Source organism: Hordeum vulgare, chromosome 5H (genome assembly GCF_904849725.1).
Source record: "Hordeum vulgare subsp. vulgare chromosome 5H, MorexV3_pseudomolecules_assembly, whole genome shotgun sequence".
Taxonomy (NCBI): domain Eukaryota; kingdom Viridiplantae; phylum Streptophyta; class Magnoliopsida; order Poales; family Poaceae; genus Hordeum; species Hordeum vulgare.
Genome location: NC_058522.1, coordinates 13,317,136 through 13,325,398, shown reverse-complemented (window position 1 = coordinate 13,325,398; position 8,263 = coordinate 13,317,136). Strand labels below are relative to the sequence as shown.

At 45.6% G+C, this 8,263-nt stretch overlaps 1 pseudogene; it reads left to right on the top strand.

Moving 5' to 3' along the window:
* The first annotated feature begins 630 nt into the window (after positions 1–630).
* LOC123396193 lies at positions 631–3,719 on the top strand (annotated as a pseudogene).
* Positions 3,720–8,263: the final 4,544 nt, after the last annotated feature.

Sequence of the window (8,263 nt, the reverse complement as noted above, 5' to 3'; positions counted from 1 at the left end):
GGACTCCTCCACCTCCAATTTCGGCCAACCCTTGAGGGTTTGAGGCTGCCTCTTCCCTCCCCCTCCCTCCTATATATATTGAGGTATTAGGGCTGATTTGAGACGACTTTCTCACGGCTGCCCGACCACATACCTCCATAGTTTTTCCTCTAGATCGTGTTTCTGCGGAGCTCGGGCGGAGCCCTGCTGAGACAAGATCATCACCAACCTCCGGAGCGCCGTCACGCTGCCGGAGAACTCTTCTACCTCTCCGTCTATCTTGCTGGATCAAGAAGGCCGAGATCATCGTCGAGCTGTACGTGTGCTGAACGCGGAGGTGCCGTCCGTTCGGTACTAGATCGTGGGACTGATCGCGGGATTGTTCGCGGGGCGGATCGAGGGACGTGAGGACGTTCCACTACATCAACCGCGTTCTCTAACGCTTCTGCTGTACGATCTACAAGGGTACGTAGATCACTCATCCCCTCTCGTAGATAGACATCACCATGATAGGTCTTCGTGCGCGTAGGAAAATTTTTGTTTCCCATGCGACGTTCCCCAACAGGCGGGGCGACGACTGACATGGTGCAGGTAGCCGGCGGGGAGGAAGCGAAGGCGCGGCGCGCGGCGCTCCCGCTCCTCTATGTGTAAATGGTGCTGGTCGCCGGCGGGGAGGAAGCGGAGGCGAGGCGCGCGGGGCTCCCGCTCCTCTCTGTGTGCGTCTGGCATGGATGGGCGACGGCGAACATGGTGTTGGTCGTCGTCGGGGAGGAAGCGGAGGACGAGAATGCGAATGACGTGGGCGCTTGATCCGGTATGGGAGGACGCCCTTGCTTCACCCGTTTGCGTTTCCATTTTGCAGGTTGGATCAAGGGCATTAGGCAAGGGGATATTGTGATGAGGACATGACTACCTTTGATATTATTACAATCATTGCATATGCGTATTTATTTGAGGTCCGGAACAAAAATACTTCACATGTTTTTATTTTATACCTAAATGCAGAATGATCGAACACTTGTATAAATCACGTGTGATGACAAGGGAAGAGGAAATGGTTGGATGCTATTCAAGAGGTCCTCTCATGTCAAATGAAATAATTAGTTGTTGTTCAAGAAGTTCTCTCACGTCACTTTTAGCCCAAGAGAAGATAGAGCCCAAGTATTTCACGTGCTGGACTCAGATTCGGACTACACATACATACCTGTACCAAAACGCCTTCAACCTTTTCATCCGGACTTCGAATTGCGTGATTCTTTTTGGGCTGCAAAGTAGATTTTACTGGCTTTCAGACCTAATTGGATCACCTTCAAATTCGTCCGGAGCGTGGAGATATCGACCAAACAAAATGACGTTGCACCAGAATCCGAGTCAAACAACAAGTCTAAAGGTGTTGCACCACCTTCACTTGGGCCCATAGGCCTTGTACGACCCAGGGTTAGTTTTAGGCTGCCTTGGGATGCCCTCCCACCTCCTTGGCCGCCACCCTTTGCTCCTATATAAGTAGATCAACCTAGTAGCTTTTTTACTTGGGATTTGTTTAGTTAAAAGTTAGCAATTGCAACTTCGTGTACTTCGTTTGTGTCCAACGACCAGACTAAGACCGCTTTCGGATCCCTACCCTTATCAATACTTCATCTATATTCGTAATATTCAGATTGCAATATCATATTCTTGCTGGTTCTTCGATTGTTTGCAGGAATAGACCTTCGTGGTCAGGTTGATCGTGCTCCGGCGTGGTCGATAATCTCTTGGAGATTGGTTTAGCGATTGCTAAGGCGCAACATCGTGCACGTTTGTAGTCGGATCGTCAAAGTCGTCTCCACCAAATCGATAGTTACCTTCTCACCGAAAGATCGGGCCCCTCACCTCTATCAAGTGGCCTATCATATTGACATGGAGGGCAGGATGAATTTGGAGGTGAGTGCTCGCTCTTAAACGAAATTCTGGTGAATTATTCCATTTCCCCTAGCTCGGGGTCCCAATTGGAAATCCTGATGGGTGATCTGTGGATTTGGGAGCAGATTGGATCCAAGGACATGGACGTGGAGAGCAAGAATCTGAAGGTGGAGGATCCGCTGCCTTCCTCCGAGATGGACATTGACGAGCCTGGCTTTGCTAAGAGCGCCGACGTGGGTGCCAACAGTGGCAGCTCCAAGGAGCGCCCCTTGACCCCCAGGGATTCCAAGACCTGCAAGGTTTCTGTCGCCAAGAAGCCGAGGTCAGTCAGCACCGACTTCGGGGATGAGCTGGACCTTGAGCTTGGGAGTGGGGAACGAGACCCCGCCAGGCAGCAGGACAGGAAGCTCTCCAGGCAAGACCGGGTCGAGCTCAGCCGGTTGTTCCAGCATGCAGTGAGCTCTAATGATTGGGAGAGCCCGATGGCCTGCTGGGCAGAGCTGATGCGCAGGGACTCAATGACGTGATGTGCGTGGCGGTTGATGCCATTTGGTTCTTGAGCGACAAGGAGGAGCTGTATGCGATCGTCGCCTTGATCAAGAGGATGGTGTCGGCGGGTGCGAATGATTTCACACGCGTTGCGCTCCGGACATCGTTCCTGGCGTCGTGTGTGTCGGCATGCAGGGGGCGGACGACCAGCCTCTCCGATGCCGTGAGCTTCATGGGTCAAAAGTAAGTCTGTCCAAAATGATTTTTGATCGTTACAGTTTGTCTTGAATCACATGCTTTGCAATTGTATTACTTGTGTCGGATTCGATAGTTCCAATTCATGGATTTGATCGTTACAGTTTGTCTTGAATCACATGCCTTGCAATTGTATTTGTTGTGTCGAATTCGATAATTCCAATTCATCTTTTCACCTTATACTGTGTACTGTTGTGACGGCTTTGAATAATTCTTAGGTTGCACGAACGCCTCCAAGAATCCCATGGCAATGAGGTATTGAAGGCAGAAGCAAGTGCAAAGGTGCATAAGTTCACAGAATGGGCTCTGAAGTGCATTGGATTACACTCCCGTGTGCGCGAGAGTAAGGGTCGAGGAAACCATGGCACAATCATTGAGGTTCAACTTCAGCTATCTGCTTGCAAGACATTTCTGAATATTGCTGATAATGATCTCACCGGGAAAGATTTCACTGAGGCCTTTGATGCTGCATGCTTTCCTCTTACACTGTTCTCAAGCACCTTTGACCAAGGATGGTCATCAGGGATCTCAGCAACTGCTATACAAGGGCTGTTAGAGTTGTTCTTAGAGAGTGGCGCACACAATGTGAACCAGTGCTTTCTTGAAGCTGCACGATATGGAAGCACTGAACTCGTCCGCATCTTACTTCAGGTAATGACAAAGCTTCGTCCCCATGTGCATCTTACTTCAGGAAATCATAAAGCATACCGAGACAATTTATGTTAATGACACCCGTTGAGGAGATAATGACAATGTAGGTGCAACACAACTAAATGGTTGTTAGTTTCTCCCAGCATAGAGTATTCCCCTTGTATACATATAGTATATATGGAAAGTTCGAAACATTTTCTGGCTTACCATATTTCGATACAATGTTGTGGCTCTCCTGTTGAAGTGTATTTCTCATGCAGCGGCAACAATATCAGTGGAAGAAACACAACCTGTCCACATGTTTCTCACATTTCGGTCATATTTGTTGATATCTACATGCAAGTCTTTCCTATTTGATATTGCAGCTGATTCCCTTACTTGAACAGATGAACTACACTCTCAACTGCACTAGCTCTGTCAGGCATTTTTCTTCATATCTGGACTGATGTTGAAGATTTTGTATTTAGTTGTAACACATGTACGTGTGACAAACTGAGACGAGAAAGGAGGAAAATAGTTGTAGTCATAAGACATGTAACAATGTCTCCCGCAGCAACGTACGGGTCTTGTGCTAGTCATTATAAAAGTCGTTTGGGCCATAATGTCATAAATGCGTCTTTTTTTAGTGTCTCCTGTCTACGGAAACGGACGCTAGTCATGTCACCGCCGCTTAGGTTCATTGCTACTTTTTTTGAGAATCAATTCCTTATATTAAGAGATAATTAAAGTGGCTAAGCTAGCCCTCACGCCATGCATTTGTAGTGTGTTTTCTCATGTATTTAGGTTTTATTTGGCTGTTGTTTAATCACTTGTTGATTTTGGAGAGCAAATAAAGCAAAAGTGCAACATTTTCTTTGACAAACAACAACAACTCCTGCTTAGCTAAATTTTAGGCTGTGTGCAGCTAGTGACAAACAACAACAACTCCTGGATGTAATATGATCAGAGAAAGAAAACGTGAGAATGACGGAGAAACTTCGGAAACTTCAGAAATTACAGCCGCAACGCGCTTGTCCTCGAGACTGTTTTGCAAAATTCATGCGCAGACTCGATTATAATTGAGCGTTCATTTCTTATAGTGAGAGGCCCCTTAAGGAAACAATGTACATAAACTTCAGAAATTACAGCAGCAGTGCACTTGTCCCCGTGGTCAGCTGTCGGAGACACGATCGAAGGGGAGGGAGACAAACACATAAGTTTTTCTGGCGCTCGAACACCTTGTCGCGCAAGCGGCTTTTCTGTTTTTCACCTGATCCAGAACTCCAGAGCGGCTACGGTGCACACACTACAGCCATGGAGACCAGAGGCAAGCTTGAAGACAATGTGGTTCACCCAAGGGCTGCCGGTGGCCGTGAAGACGAGGAACAACGGCGAGCACTGCTTCTGTTTTTTTTTGAATGAAAGGGGTTGCCCCCTGCCCCATTTTATTAAACGAAGCAGAATAAACCACATCATAGCCCAATATCGCCAGCAACTTAGCAAAGCTAAACTCCAACCACATGAGGCAAAACACATAGGAAATGTCCTGAAACGGCAGGGAACTACAAAACACTAAAACTTGCTACCAGGAAAAGATCAAACAAACAATACTTAAGCCTAAAAAGCAGCTAAACATCCCGTCACTTTTATTATTACAAGCCGGAGATCAATCAGAAACTTGAGTCCATGCTATCCGAAGTAGCTCCCCTCGATGTTTGTCCAGCAACATGATGAATCTTCTCAACACTCCCGCTTGTACAGTGTCGTAGAGCACTAGCCATTGTTGTAAAGTCCCTCTTAACTGGGCAAGGCCGCAACCCAGACCCCTCCATGTGCGCCCCTAGAAGAAGAAATCATTCCTCAACGTCCAAATACTCCATAAGGAGGCAACAATAATCATATTAAGCACAGTTCTTTTCTTATTTACTTTCCACATGGAAGATACATCATCAAAGCATTGGATCTTTCTGATCACAAAAAATTTAGAGATAATTGACCAAATACAACTAGCATTAATGCAGTCAAAAAATAAATGTTTCATAGATTCAGCTTCATTACAAAACAAGCAAGTTAAATCATCTACTTTCTTCCTCTTAGCCACATTGTCTCTAGTTAGTATTTTGTTGTATAGACACAACCATAAAAACACATGGTTGTTTTGAGGGCATAGAATTTTCCATAAGGTTTCTCCAAAAAGAGAGCCTACCCCACCAAAATTGATACATTATTTTACTGAATAAATGCCATTAGGCTCTAATATCCAAACAGGTAGATCAGGGTTATTTGATATGGGGGAATTCTTAATTTGGTCAATGAGATCCTTCCATATAATCATCATCCCTTGATCCACACACCTTCTAAAAGTAAGTTTAAGAGTAGTCCCATCCCACACCTGGGACACCACACATTTTTGTTGATTGCAATTTCAAATAGCCCCCAAAATATGACTTTAAGGGAACAATCCCCATCCCATTTATCATGCCAAAACCGAATATTATTCCCATCACCAATCTTCCATTGATAAAAATTTCTGGCAGCCTCGAAGGCCCAAGATATACTCTTCCAAAAGTGAGAGCCCCCCTGTTGCGTGGACCAGAAAATACTGGGATTATCGACATTGTATTTATAAGCTAACAACTTCTTCCAATCAATACTACTGTTGTTGTAGAATCTCTTCCCCCAGGAAGCTAATAAGGCCATATTATATTCTCTAATATTGGGTATCCCCAACCCACCAAATTCCTTTTTCCTGGACACCAATCCCCAATGGGCTAAATGATATTCGTGTTGATCTCCCATGTTACCCCATAGAACACTGCTTCTGTATCACTCCTTGTGCTTGTGCATACGTGCGGCGACGAGCAGAGGAGACGACGACGAGTAGAGGAAACGATGGCGTGAGCACAGGAGACGGCGGCGAGCACGGGAGACCTCGTTCCCGCGACCTGTCTCAGTTAAAGACCGGACCGGACCGTCGAAGTGGCGGGCCGAAATCTGTAGCCCGGACTGACTGGATTTTCTACCGGGCCAAGACTGAGCCGGTTTGGACCGATCGGGCCACGAGTGGTCAACGACACCCGCTCGCCACGTCCAGGCTGACGCGTGCTCCCCCTCGCGCCTCAGAATTTCCTATTCGCCGCTCACTGCGGCAAATAGTCGCCGCTTCGCACAGGGGGTGCGAGCGAGAGACTGGGTTTGGGTCGGCCCGGTCAAACTTTCACCGATTCCGGTTTTGGGACCCTTCTAGAGGTTTTGAGCCTTTTTTCCGGTTTTGGGAAATTCTAGAAGGTTCCCGGAACCATTTTTTTTCATTTTTCATTTTTCTGTTTCTGTTTTTGTTTCTTTTTTTCTATTTCTGTTTCAAAATTGTTCTGAATTTTAAAAAAATGTTCTAGAATTTGAAAAAATGTTCCAGAATTTGAAAAAATGTTCAAGATTTTGAAAAGATGTTCCAGAATTTGTAAAAATGTTCCGGAATTTGAAAAAATGTTCGAGATATTGAATTTTTTTTCCGGAAATTGTAAGCATGTTCTGGAATTTGAAAAAATGTTCCAGATTTTGAGAAAATGTTCCGGAATTTGAAAACATGTTCAAGATTTTGAAAAAATGTTCTAGAATTTGTAAAAATATTCTGGAATTGAAAACTATTTTGAAAAAATATTCCGGAATTTGTTAAAATGTTCTGGAATTTGAAAAAATGTTTCGGAATTTAAAACTGTTCAAGATTTTGAAAAAATGTTCCGGAATTTAAAAAATGTTCCGGACTTTCAAAATTTTTTATTCAAATTTTAAAATTATTTTGTCCTTTTAGAAAAATGTTCTCGATTTTCAAAAAATTATCCTGGAGTTTCAGGAAAAAAGGCAGAAAAGGGAAAAAACTACAGTCGTTATGCACCTATTGGGCCGGCCCAGTCGAGGGTCGCCCTGTGCGAAGCCCGGACTGGTTGCCGCACTGAGCGGCGAATAGGAGGTCCCTCGCGGCCATGGCCTGCTCATCCGGTTACATCCCAGCGCACGCCCGACCGTGTGTCGTCGCGACCTTGTTGCGGCCCGCCGCATGTGCCTGCTGCCGCACGCGCGCATGCCTGTCCTCTCACGGCATTTGCTGCTTTGCCTCCGTCCGGGTGTCCTCGCCCGCTTGCCTCCGTCGCCGTCGTTGCTGCGCCCGCGCTGCTACTGCTCCATGCCGCTTTCTGCTGCCATTTGCTGCTACGCTGCTGCTTGTCGTTGCTGCTACTGGCCGATGCCGCTGCCCTCTGCTATCGCTGTTGTGCTGCTACTGCTAGCGTTTCCGGTGCCCTGCTTGCTGGCCATGGCAACCTGGCCGTGGCCTTGCTTGCCTCCGTGCTGTGCGTATGTGTTCACAGCTAGGGGATAGCCGGTTGTGCCACTGTCTAGTGTGGCCGGCCATGCTAATCTGGTATTAGTGCTAACCTTAGATGCTAATTATAGTATGACATATGGCTCTCGGTGGTTGCTCCTGTCTATAAAAGTAATTACCCTGTTTAAAATTCGAATTTAACAACTAATAATAAATTCAAAACATATTTATAAAACTTTGTTAAATCATATAAAATAAACCGTAAGTCCAATGAAAATATTTTATATATGAAAGATAATCGAAAATATATAACGAATTCGAATATGTTATCAATATACCTTTCACGCCTATCTAACATAATGAACATAAACATTTTACATTAGGATCATCTGTTCAAAAAATACCTAGAGCCGGGAAAATACTGGCGGATACTTTCCTCCTTTTCATAAAATGCTTAGGGATACATTAGAGCATGTCACCCACACATCTTGTCGTGCCATTGCATTTGTGTTGCATTTGATTGCCATGTTATTTATTTGTTTGTTTCCCCCTTCGTTACTTCTTTTCGAATAGACCCCGAGACTGATGTTGATCCGGTGATTGACTACTTCACCGTTGAGGGTTCGTATCTATGTGCAAAGCAACCAGGCAAGCAAACCCCCCTTGATCATCCCTATATCGTCCATTCTT